The following is a 12,144-nucleotide window of genomic DNA, read 5'->3' on the forward strand; positions in this document are numbered from 1 at the left end:
TTGAAGAAGAGGAACCCACGGCAAGAGTGGGTGAAGTAGAGGAAGCCATGGCACAAGACAATCGTATAATCAAGGAGCTTTCAGCTTCGGGATTAGACAATGTCGCACACTATGTATTCAATATCCCGTGGCTGACCACGGAAAGACCGAGGAATTCGAGTTGAAGTCAAGTTTGCTACACCACATTCCGAAGTACCATAGGTTGTCCATGGAGGATCCTAACAAGCACTTGAAAGAGTTCGAGGTGGTGTGTTCAAGCATGACTCCAATCAATGTTGACGGGAGCATATTGAAGATGAAGGCTTTTCCCTTTTCTCTCATGGAAAAGGCGAAAGATTGGTTGTATGAATTAGCTCCCGGAATGGTCACATCTTGGGAGAGCATGAAACGGGCTTTCTTGGAGAAGTTTTTCCCAACTTCTCGAGTCATCCTCCTACGAAAAAGGATAAGTGGAATTTAACAAGATGAAGGTGAATCTTTTCCTACTTACTATGAACGTTTTAAATCTCTTGTTGCTTCATGTCCACAGCATCAGATGAAGGATGAACTTCTTCTACAATACTTTTATGAGGGGCTACTACCAATCGAACGTCAAATGCTAGATGCCCCGGCGGGATGAGCCTTGGTGGACAAGACCCCCACGGCAGCCAAGACATTAATCTCCAATCGAGCGTTGAATGCCTAACAATACAAAGGTGTTGGACAAAGGAGCAACCCACGGGAACACCAAATGAATGAGGTAAGTGCCATAACCGAACTTCAAAATCAAATGGCTAACCTTACTACTTTGCTTTCTCGGGTGGTGGAAGGTCCAAAAGTGAAAAACGTGGTAGCTTGTGGCGTATGCTCCTTGCAATGACACCTTACGGACAAGTGCCCACAATTGATAGAGAATGGAGGTTGGGAGACCCTCAATGCCGTGGGATTTGACAACCAATACCAACCGAGGAATGACCCATTTTCTAATACTTACAATCCATGTTGGCGTGATCATCCAAATTTCAAATGGCGAGAACCCCAACAAGGCCAACAACAAAGCACATTTAGGTAACAACCCCCGGGTTTCTATCAACAGCCGTTTGCACCAACTCAACCCGAAGCACAACCCGCCCAAAAATCAGGTTCTTTTATTGATAATGATCAGATTTTTAATTTACTAACTTCTATGGCGCAGGGCATGCAAACTAGGGACAAAAATGTAGACGAGTTGGAGAAGCAAGTGGGGCAAATTGTCGAGTTTATGGGGCAGTTTCGAGAGCAAGGCAAGTTGCCTAGCTCAACCGTGGTCAATCCAAAAGGTGGATTCGAATCTGCAAAAGCTATAACTTTGCGAAGTGGGAAGCACATAGAATCTGAACCCCAACACTCCAAATCACGTTCTAACGAGGTAGAGGAGTTGATGATTGAAGAGGAAGAACAAAAACCACCCACGGCAAAGGTGGAAACACCTTTGCCGCAAGCCCTATGTGATCCTAAGTCATCCAATCTGTCCAATAGAGGTAAGAACGTGTCAAATCCAGTTCCTACTAATGTTTTTCCTTCGAATGTTCCTTTTCCAAATAGGTTCAAGCAAACAAAGAAAGAAGAAGCTGAAAAGGACATTCTAGAGACATTTAGGAAAGTTCAAGTCAACATACCCCTTTTGGATGCAATCAAGCAAGTCCCGAGGTACGCGAAGTTCTTGAAGGAACTTTGCACCACGAGGAAGAGGATGTCGACCAAGGAAGTTGTGAAAGTAGGCGAGAACATGTCAGCCATCTTGCAACGCAAACTGCCCCCTAAATGCAAAGATCCGGGTAGTTTTACGATTCCTTGTGTCATTGGTAATACTAGGTTTGAATCTGCCATGTTAGACTTAGGTGCATCTATAAATGTCATGCCATATTCAATTTATGCATCTATGAACCTAGGAGAGTTAAAAAATGATGTTGTAATTATACAATTGGCCGATAGATCTAATGCCTATCCTAAGGGAGTTTTGGAGGATGTTTTAGTGCAGGTTAATCATTTGATCTTTCCAGCGGATTTCTACGTACTTGAGATGGATGAATCGGACCATACCCCTTTATTACCCATCCTCCTTGGAAAGCCATTCATGCAAACGGCCCGAACAAAGATTGATGTGTTTAATGGCACTTTAACGATGGAATTTGATGGGGAGGTGATTAATTTCAATCTTTCTGATTCTATGAAGTTTCCTAGTGAAAATCATTCATGTTTTTCTATTGATATAATTGACTCTTTGGCGCAGGACCATTTTGACAATTTGAAGGACGATGCACTTGAATTGGTCATTGCACAAGGAAAGAACATGAAAAACATTGAAACAGCCACCAAGGAAACCCACGGCATGCATGAGGATTCCATTGCCGTGCCCCCTAGTGAAGATATCATTGAGATGGTGGCTGCCCTTGAGTCATTGCCATCGCAAACTGGTAAGTTTTTGGACCCTATTTTAAGTTCGGTTTGGGCTAATAAAATGCTTCCCTCAGTTGTGCAACCACCCACACTTGAACTTAAGCCATTGCCTAGTCACTTGAGGTATGTTTTCTTGGGAGAGGATGAGACATTGCCCGTCATCATTTCATCCTCACTCACGGCACAAGAGGAGAGTAAATTAGTGAGGGTGCTAAAGGAGTACAAAACGGCAATTGGATGGACATTGGCCGACATCAAGGGAATTAGCCCTACTACGTGCATGCATCGCATACTTTTGGAGGAGGGGTCTAAAACATCTCGAGAGGCTCAGCGCCGTCTCAACCCTCCTATGATGGAAGTTGTGAAGAAGGAGATCATAAAGTTTCTAGATTGTGGAGTTGTCTATCCAATCTCGGATAGTAGGTGGGTTTCGCCCGTTCAATGCGTACCAAATAAATCCTGAGTGACAGTGGTAGCTAATGCCGAGAATGAACTTGTTCCTCAACGCATTCAAACTGGTTGGAGGGTGTGCATCGACTATAGGAAGCTAAACGCCACCACAAGGAAGGATCACTTCCCATTGCCGTTCATTGACCAAATGCTTAAGAGGTTAGCGGGTTATGCTTTCTATTGTTTTCTTGATGGTTATTCTGGTTATAATCAAATTGTCATAGCACCCGAGGACTAAGAAAAAACCACTTTTACATGCCCTTTTGGTACATTTGCATATCGTCACATGCCTTTTGGTTTATGTAATGCACCTGCCACATTTCAAAGATGCATGATGAGCATATTTTCGGATTATGTAGAGAAAATAATTGAAGTTTTCATGGATGATTTTAGCATCTTTGGTGATTCTTTTGATGGTTGCTTGCATAATCTAAGTTTGATCTTAAAACATTGCGTTGAAACTAACCTTGTTCTTAATTGGGAAAAATGTCATTTCATGGTTAAACAAGGCATAGTTTTAGGTCATATAATCTCTAAAAAAGGTATTGAGGTTGATAAGTCAAAAATAGATCTTGTACGTCACTTACCCTCTCCGACTTCGGTTAGAGAGGTTCGTTCTTTTCTTGGCCATGCAGGTTTCTACCGTAGGTTTATGAAAGATTTCTCAAAGGTGGCACAACCTCTTTGCCGTCTCCTACAAAAAGAAGTGGCGTTTGAATTCACCAAGGAGTGCACGGCATCATTCAACCAACTCAAGGAGTTGTTGACCACAGCACCCATCATTGTTCCACCGGATTAGAGCCTACCTTTCGAGCTTATGTGTGATGCGTCCGACTACGCTTTAGGGGCTGTTTTGGGACAAATGAAGGACAAGAGGCCGCATGTCATCTACTATGCCTCCCGGACGTTGAATGATGCACAATTGAACTATTCCACTACGGAAAAAGAACTTCTTGCCGTTGTTTTTGCTTTAGATAAGTTTAGATCATATCTAATTGGTACTAAAGTAATTGTTTTCACTAACCATGCAGCGTTGAAGTATTTGCTCACCAAAAAGGAGGCCAAGCCCCGGCTAATTCTTTGGATGTTGCTACTACAAGAGTTCGACATAGAGATTCGTGACAAGAAGGGAAGTGAAAACATGGTGGCTGACCACCTCAGCCGAATGGTGCATAATGAGGAGTCCCTACCCATTGTCGAGACATTCCCCGATGAACAATTGCTGTCCATAAAGGTTAGTAAGCCTTGGTATGCCGATTTGGTGAACTTTTTGGTGTCAAAACGAATTCCAAGCACTTTCACTAGGCACCAACGTGATAAACTTAAGCATGATGCACGGTTTTATGTGTGGGATGATCCATATTTGTGGAAATTTTGCCCAGATCAGATTGTACGTGGATGTGTGCATGATTCTGAATTTCGTTCAATTTTAAGTTTTTGTCACACATATGCATGTGGTGGTCACTTTGGCACACAAAGAACAGCACTTAAGGTGTTGCAATGTGGGTTCTATTGGCCTAGTATCTTTAAGGATGCTAGAACTTTTTGCTTAACATGTGATAAATGCCAAAGAACAGGAAATATAAGTGCAAGGGATCAAATGCCGCAGGTTTCCATCCTCAATGTTGAAATTTTTTACGTTTGGGGTATTGATTTTATGGGTCCCTTTCCTTCCTCGAATGGTTTCATGTATATTTTGTTTGCAGTTGATTATGTGTCAAAGTGGGTGGAAGCAAAAGCCACCCAGACTAATAATTCTAAAGTGGTTGCAGATTTCATTAGAACCAACATATTTGCAAGGTTTGGCATGCCACAAGTAATCATCAGTGATGGAGGGTCTCACTTTTGCAATCGGACCATTAAGGCGTTGTTAAGGAAGTATAATGTCAACCATAAGGTTTCAACACCTTATCATCCTCAAACCAATGGGCAAGCCGAGGTGTCTAATAGGGAGATCAAACAGATTCTAGAGAAGACCATTGGGCCAACAAGGAAGGATTGGAGCTCGCGTTTGGAGGATGCATTGTGGGCATATCGCACGGCATACAAAACACCTCTTGGCATGTCCCCATTTCGGCTCATCTATGGCAAACCATGCCATCTTCCCGTAAAATTGGAGCACAAGGCGCATTGGGCCGTCAAAACATTCAACATGGACCTTGATGCCGCGGGAATTCATAGAAAGCTCCAATTAAATGAACTTGAAGAGATTCGGCATGAGGCTTATGAAAATGCCCGAATTTACAAGGAGAAGACGAAGGCTCTCCATGACAAGATGATTTGAGGCAAATCATTCTCCATTGGGCAGAAATTGTTACTCTTTAATTCCCGCCTTCGCTTGTTTCCTGGTAAGTTGCGTTCCAAATGGATTGGTCATTTTGTGGTTACTAATGTTTTTTCTCATCGTGCAGTCCAAATACAAAGTTTGAAGACGCAACAAGAATTCAAGGTAAATGGGCATCGTTTAAAGCCCTATTATGAGGCCTTTGAGGAGCAAGTCGTGGAGAATGTACCCCTCTATGCCATGGGCCCTGTTCAAGCTTAAATGGATGTATCGTCCGGCTGGAAGACGTTAAAGCAAGCGCTTCTACGGAGGCAACCCATGTATTCAAATGAGGAAGATTTTTAAATCGCTCCACAAGCAGTTTTGTGTTTCTAAAAACCTTCCCTTTTCTGCATTTTCATTTTGCCTGATTGTCAATTTTTTTTTTAAATTTATTTGGTTGTTGCTTATTTAATTATTTTTGGGTTTGGATTTCTTTTTTTTGAAACATTGACAGTTATGCTAGGTATTTTTACATTCATAAAAAAAAAAAGGAACATTAAGCAAAAAAATACAAGAGGAAGCCTTCACAAAGGCTGTTTGGGAGAAGTCTCACTAGTCGACGGGGCCACAGAAGGAGGAGGTAACGGAGGTTGATCATTTGGAGCTTCACTAAGCGGTACAGCCCCAGAATACGAAGGTAAATGCTGTTGGAACAAACCCACAAACCTCCGATGATCAAGTAAAATCTGACCATCAGATTCCTGCATCTGGTCGATTTTGCTCTTCATGTTTGTGGCATAGTTGTGTGCGAGCTTGTGCAACTGTTTATTCTCATGCTTGAGCCCTCTAATCTCCTGTTTGAGACTCATCACTTCAGCCGCTAACGATTCAATTTGACGGGTTCGAGCAAATAGGCGTTGGGCCATGTTGGACACAGAACCCGCACACTGCACACTAAGAGCCAGAGACTCCTTAACAGCCAACTCATCAGACCGTCTGGAAAGCAGTCTGTTATCTTTAGGAGTGACAAGGTTTCAGGCCACCACCGCAGCGGTCATGTCATTCTTCATCACCAAATCCCCAACGGTAAGAGGACCAGTAGGGGATATGAAGGATAGGCGCCATATGTTGTCTGGAGAAGGCGGGACTACCTCTTCACCAAGGTTCAAGTCAAAACGACAGTCGGAGGGGCCAGACATTTTCAGAGGTGTTAAAGAAAGAAGAGGTCGGACAAGTCAAGATCGTAGAAGTGCAAGAAGGGAGTTTCTACAAGCAGAAATTCAAGTGTGCTTTGAACGTTCTGCATACCTCTATAAAAATTAGCACTCGATGAGATTTCAGAGATCGAAGAGGTGAGCTCAGAAATCGAAGAGGCCAACTCAAAAATCAAAGAGGCGCTAGCTTTCTCAAAAGCTGAGCTTGCTTAGAAACCACGACCAATCTTCTTTTCCAGATTTGTCAACACTTGTCACATGCAACCTCTGCACTCGACAGGATTTCAGAGATCGAAGAGGCAATTCCAGATATCGGAGAGGCATCTGCTTTTCCAGACATGTCAACATCTGTCACATGTAGAGTAAGCTTTGCGAAAATCACGGGCAGTTTGTCGAAGCGTCGATTCCAACCATCTACTTTTCGAGACGTGTCAACATCTGTCACATGCAGAGTCAGCTTTACGGAAATCACGGGTAGTTTGTCGAAGCGCCGATTCCAGATATCGAAGAGGCACTCGCTTTTCCAGACGTGTCAGCGCCAACCACATGCACACTTAGCCTTGCGAAAATTACGGGCAATCTGTCGAAGATCTCTTGTGAAGTAGAAAGCACGTGAAGTTTACTATTAAATCATCCAACGGTTGCTGACAAGAGTGAAAGAATAGTACCGGTTATTAATTCCTATAAATGTCACCTTTCACCCTCCATTGCAAGGCAGACATACATAGCCCTCCTTCTTCTCCGAGAATGCCTTTCCAACAAACCCTCTCAAGTCACTCAGTGTTCCTTATTCCTTAGGGTACCTCTGCAAACAACTCATCCAAAGCAAAAGTATTTCATATCATGAAGGTTGAAAGCAAGAGTATCTCATATCATGCTTTCTACCTGTCCTTCTCCCTGTCCTTCTCCTTGTCGTTGTTTTGGGACAAGGAGAAAGAGAGCAATCAGCTAGCACTTGGTATCAATCTTCCGATCTGGAACCAACTACCTGGAACCCCTTCCTGATTGCTTACCTAGCCTTACTCTTGAGTACTCATCTTCATCATCTTATGCTTCCTCTTCGTCTACCACATCTGCCTGGGGAACAGATAAAGGAAGTGAAAATGATACCTCGAAGCATGTGGAGACAACGTGCTGATTCATCCTCAACTAGGGACAAGGAGAAAGAAAGCAAGAGGTGGGCACTTGGAAAGATTGAAGAAAGAAACAGATCACCACCTCTACCTCGTGACTACCTTCCATGCAGAAGAAACAAGCAGAGAAGAATGCAGACTGTGCAACTCTCGCTCAGAATTCCAAACCAGTTCGAGATCAAAGCTGTGGAAAGTCAACAAGATCATCTATCTCCAAAACCAGATTTGCGTTCTTAAACTCTACTCTGTCTGGTTTTTACTTTGTCATATTTGTCATGTTTATTCGTTAATTGTTTGTTTGCTTGTTTTTGTGTGAGTTTATGCTTAAAACATTGAGGACAATGTTTGATTTAAGTATTGAGGGGGGTAACCAAGTTGTTTTGCATAAAATTCGTAGGAGTTTATCACCCATTACTTCTAGTGTTGTTCCTTACTGTTTTTAAGTGTTTTTAAGCTGTTTTGGAGTGTTTTAGTGTGTTTTGACATAAAAATCCGAAAATCTCATAAAAATTGGAAAAATTGTTTTCAAAAAAAAAAAAAAAAAAACCCAAAAAGAGTTGTTTTTGTGTGTTTATTTGTGTCTTAGGGTACCTTCCAACACAATGATGAGAATTTGGTTTTTAATTACATGACCGTTAAAGAGAGTTATAAACATGGATGAAAATTTGATTTACTCTTTGGTGTATGCTTGGTTGTGGTTATAATTTATGAATTCACATGCAATCATAAAGGAAAAATCAGTTTTGTAACATGCTTGAAAGAAGGAACTCAAATGTTCGCTACAACCTTGTGAGACTTGAGCCTAAACGTTTATTTGGAGAGTTAATAAACTGTGCATCATTGTTTTCTAAAGTCGTTGCATGATCTCATTATTATTTGCTTGGTTGCTACTTAGAAGGCGTTTCATCATTTAGTTCCAAATGCTAGAACTCATGCCTATTTCATTCAAAGCATGTTATTGATTTGCATAACACATATTCAAGATGAAGTTGTTTAGTGATCCAAGAGCCAAAAAGCCTACCCCATTCATTATATGTTTAAGTTTAACCCCGTTGAGCCTTGTTTAGCCTACGTTCTTTGTTAACCCACACTATCCTCACCTAGCCTAGATTAGGACCATCCATACCCTTGTTCTTGAAGCATGGTAAAGTATGACTCAAAATGAATTCCTTTTGATTAATGTATTGTAGAAAACAAGAGTGGGGGAAGTAATTCTTGTGTGTGTGTGTGCCAAACTCCTTAATAAGTCACGGGTCAAAAAAAAAAAAAAAAAAAAAGAAGAAAAGTTGTGAAAATGTATGAAAAAGAGTTCTAAAGTGTTGTTTGTTGACGAAAGGGTCCAAAACATTGAATTCAGCCCTAAGTGTTGCTTAAATCTTCCATTTATGTTAAAAGTTGATTTCTGCATTCTAAAGTGAATTCTAAGTTTCGATTTCATTACTTTGCTTGCTATTGCTTTAAGAACGTTTGTTATCCCTATCTTTCCTTTGTTAACCATTAACCCAAGCCCCGTTACAACCCTTGACTTCTATCTTGAGTGTTATGTGTTTCAATTTGTGGAGTTTGAATTTGGTATGAGCATATGGTGTCACTGGTTCTCGCATCTAAGTAGTAGCATTCCATTCATGAGATCATATCTAAACATGCTTAATAACTCCAGAAATTGCTTTCTTTGTAACACATATATGTGAGTGTTCGTTTTCATGTTTACATCAATCTTCTCACATATAACTAGTGTAGGGTGTGTAGTCAGAAAATGTGTGAAAATAGAGAGTATCTTGTAAGGAATTGAGCAAATTCTCTAAGGCATGTTACTACATTCAAAACATCATTTTAATTGGTTAAATGTCAACTAGTAAGTGGTGACTGTGATTAAGTATGTGCTCAAGTGTGAAGATAACTAAAATCTATGGGAATAATGATTTTTAACATGTCATGTGCATTGGAAATCCCTGAGGCAAATGTTGGAAGGATTAGAATGTGTTTTGTTTACTTTGTTTTGTTTGTTTGTTTCATTTTGCTCGAGGACTAGCAAAAGCTAAGTGTGGGGGAATTTGATAGGAGCATATTTATGCGACTTAGTTAACATGTTTTATTGCATTTACTTAGTTAGTTATTGCTTATAAGAGTGTTTTAAGCTATTTTCGTGTGTTTGTAGGTCCTAATAACAAAGTTGGAAAGAAAGTGCATTTTGGTGCAATTTGGAGCAATTTTGGCCCAAAATGGATTGCATGCATATGGAGCAAGTGGGATCGACATTTTTGGTGTTTTAAAAAGGGTTTCAACACATGCAAAAATCTGAATAATGAAGTTGAAGTGTGGAAGTGTGCAGAAACATACACTTAAAGAACAATTTGAAAGGAAAATAAGTGAAAGATGCCATTTGTTGGATTGCTTTACAAGATGTATTCACATTTTCAGCAACTACAAACATAATTGCAAGCTGAAATGATGCATAGCATGTGTGTAGAGGTGTAAAGTGGCCGAAAGTTGATGTTTGCAAGATGAAATGATGCAAAACATGTGTGTGAAAGTTGTCTAACAGCTAGTACATGTGGAAAAGGGATGGAATACAAGGCAAATGCATCAGAAATTGAAGAATGAAGGCACATGGACAGCTATAAAGGAGTTGAATTAGCAAAAGAGGAATGATTGCCTTTTGTTAAAGGCAAGACACAATGATAAAAGAGAATGTAAACTAGCTGTTTTTGCATCATTTTGGTCTTTATTTGTATTGTTTATTGAAGCCACTTGAGTGATTCTTTGCTTTGGAGCTTCTATAAATAGGGAGTGAAGGGAAAAACACTAGACATTGCACTACATCAAAAACACAATCAGCCACACCACCCATTCTCCATCCATTCTTTTAGCCAAACCCATCTACACATTCATACACTACGTCACAAACACATTTTCAGCCATCTTTCTCTCTTTTGCCACACCCCCCATCCATCCTAAACACCACCATACCATCTCCCATCCATTCCTCCATACAAATACCATCCAAACCTGTCCCCAAAACCTTGTGCCGCAGCAAAGAGGAAGGAGGAGAAGCCTTGGACGTGCATGCCATTCATGTTAGGATCGTTGGAGCGTTTAGGTGTTTTCTTTCTTTTGATTTCAATGTTTAAATTCTATACTCTTTATTTTGTACGTAAGAGGAACTAAACCCCCCCTTGGCTAGGGGGGATTTGTTGGAAATATGCCCTGAAAGTCAATCTTTGGAAGAAACCTTTCAGGACAAATGAATCGATGTATAGATGACTCTTATACATCGAATGGCAAAGATACTAATTAGGACTATCTCAATAAACGATATATGTCCTAAATAGTGAATCCATGGACAATGGATTGATTGAAGAAGTAATCTAATGATGTTAGACTACAGAGACCTTCTTCACATAACCATTATGTCCAAAAGGTTCCTGGTCATTGGATTGTCGGAGGGATACGACAATGCTTAGACCGGTACATACTGTGTCTTCTTCAATTGGAAGGATGGAAAGTCTCATCCCATTCGTATGGTGACACTAAGACAAGTATGTAGGTGCTCATTAAGGGAATGAGTTCACTGAACACAATCGAACGAGAGTACTTGCATGGAGGTCTACTCACATGTCAAGCAAGTAACTCTAATGGTTGGAATAATGTAAGTAGTCCTTTGACCTGAGGCATCGTCGTTATCTTGTGGTTAAGTACTTGATCTTTGATTATGTCAAAAGTCACTCTATCAGAATGTCAACAGCATAGTTGGGGTTAAGCCACTTAGTCATGAAGGCAAGTGTATGCGCAACAAGGAATCTCTAATCCTCGATAAGAGAGGAAGAATACTCTAAGATATGATTCGGGAATCTTCGGCCGAAGTATCGAGCGTAATAAAGGAAAGCGTTCCTATACGACTCAATTGAATCATATAAGAACGAATAATCACATTAGGGGTTTGACATAATATATCCATACCCTAGTAATGTGATTGAGAGTATTGTTTTAGAGAAGGATCGAATTACATTGTAATTCCAAATGAATAGGTTCTCCGAACAACTTCTACATTAGCTTGGGTAGCTATGACATATGGTTAGATGTCACTCATAGCTTGTGAGTTTTTTCTAGATGCTTAAATGTAGTCATCAAAGAAGAAAGGTGAATTAAAATGAAGTTTTAATTCACTAAGTGATTGAATTAAATATAATCAATTGGATTGATGCCAATCACCTCACTGCCTTGCTAATTGGAACCTAAAATGATTGTACACCGATACACTCTTGTAGTGAGTAATTAATGGATGATGGAAATAATTAATTGGATTAATTAAGTGTTGTGATTAATTTAGAAAGTCTAAAGAAATCATAAAAGCGATAAAGATCGTTTTGGGCTTAAAGAAATGTTCGGGTTTAATTGGGCCCATTGAGCCTAAACCCATTGGGCTTTTATTCAAGCATTGGATGACTTGAAATAAATGAAAGCCCAAAGCCCAAACAACACAAAGAGGGCCGGCCACTTTAAGGTGAAGAGGGTGAGATATTTAGTCAAGTTGTTGACTAGGTTTCTTTTGTCTATATAAGGAACTTTATAAGATATTGTTCATTAGGGTTTTTGTGTGGTTAAAAACAACAAAGAGGCAAAAGAATATCTCTCTAAAAACTTCACAAAGGCCGGCCACCTT

The sequence above is a fragment of the Malus sylvestris genome, chromosome 9 (genome assembly GCF_916048215.2).
Source record: "Malus sylvestris chromosome 9, drMalSylv7.2, whole genome shotgun sequence".
In the NCBI taxonomy this organism is placed as follows: domain Eukaryota; kingdom Viridiplantae; phylum Streptophyta; class Magnoliopsida; order Rosales; family Rosaceae; genus Malus; species Malus sylvestris.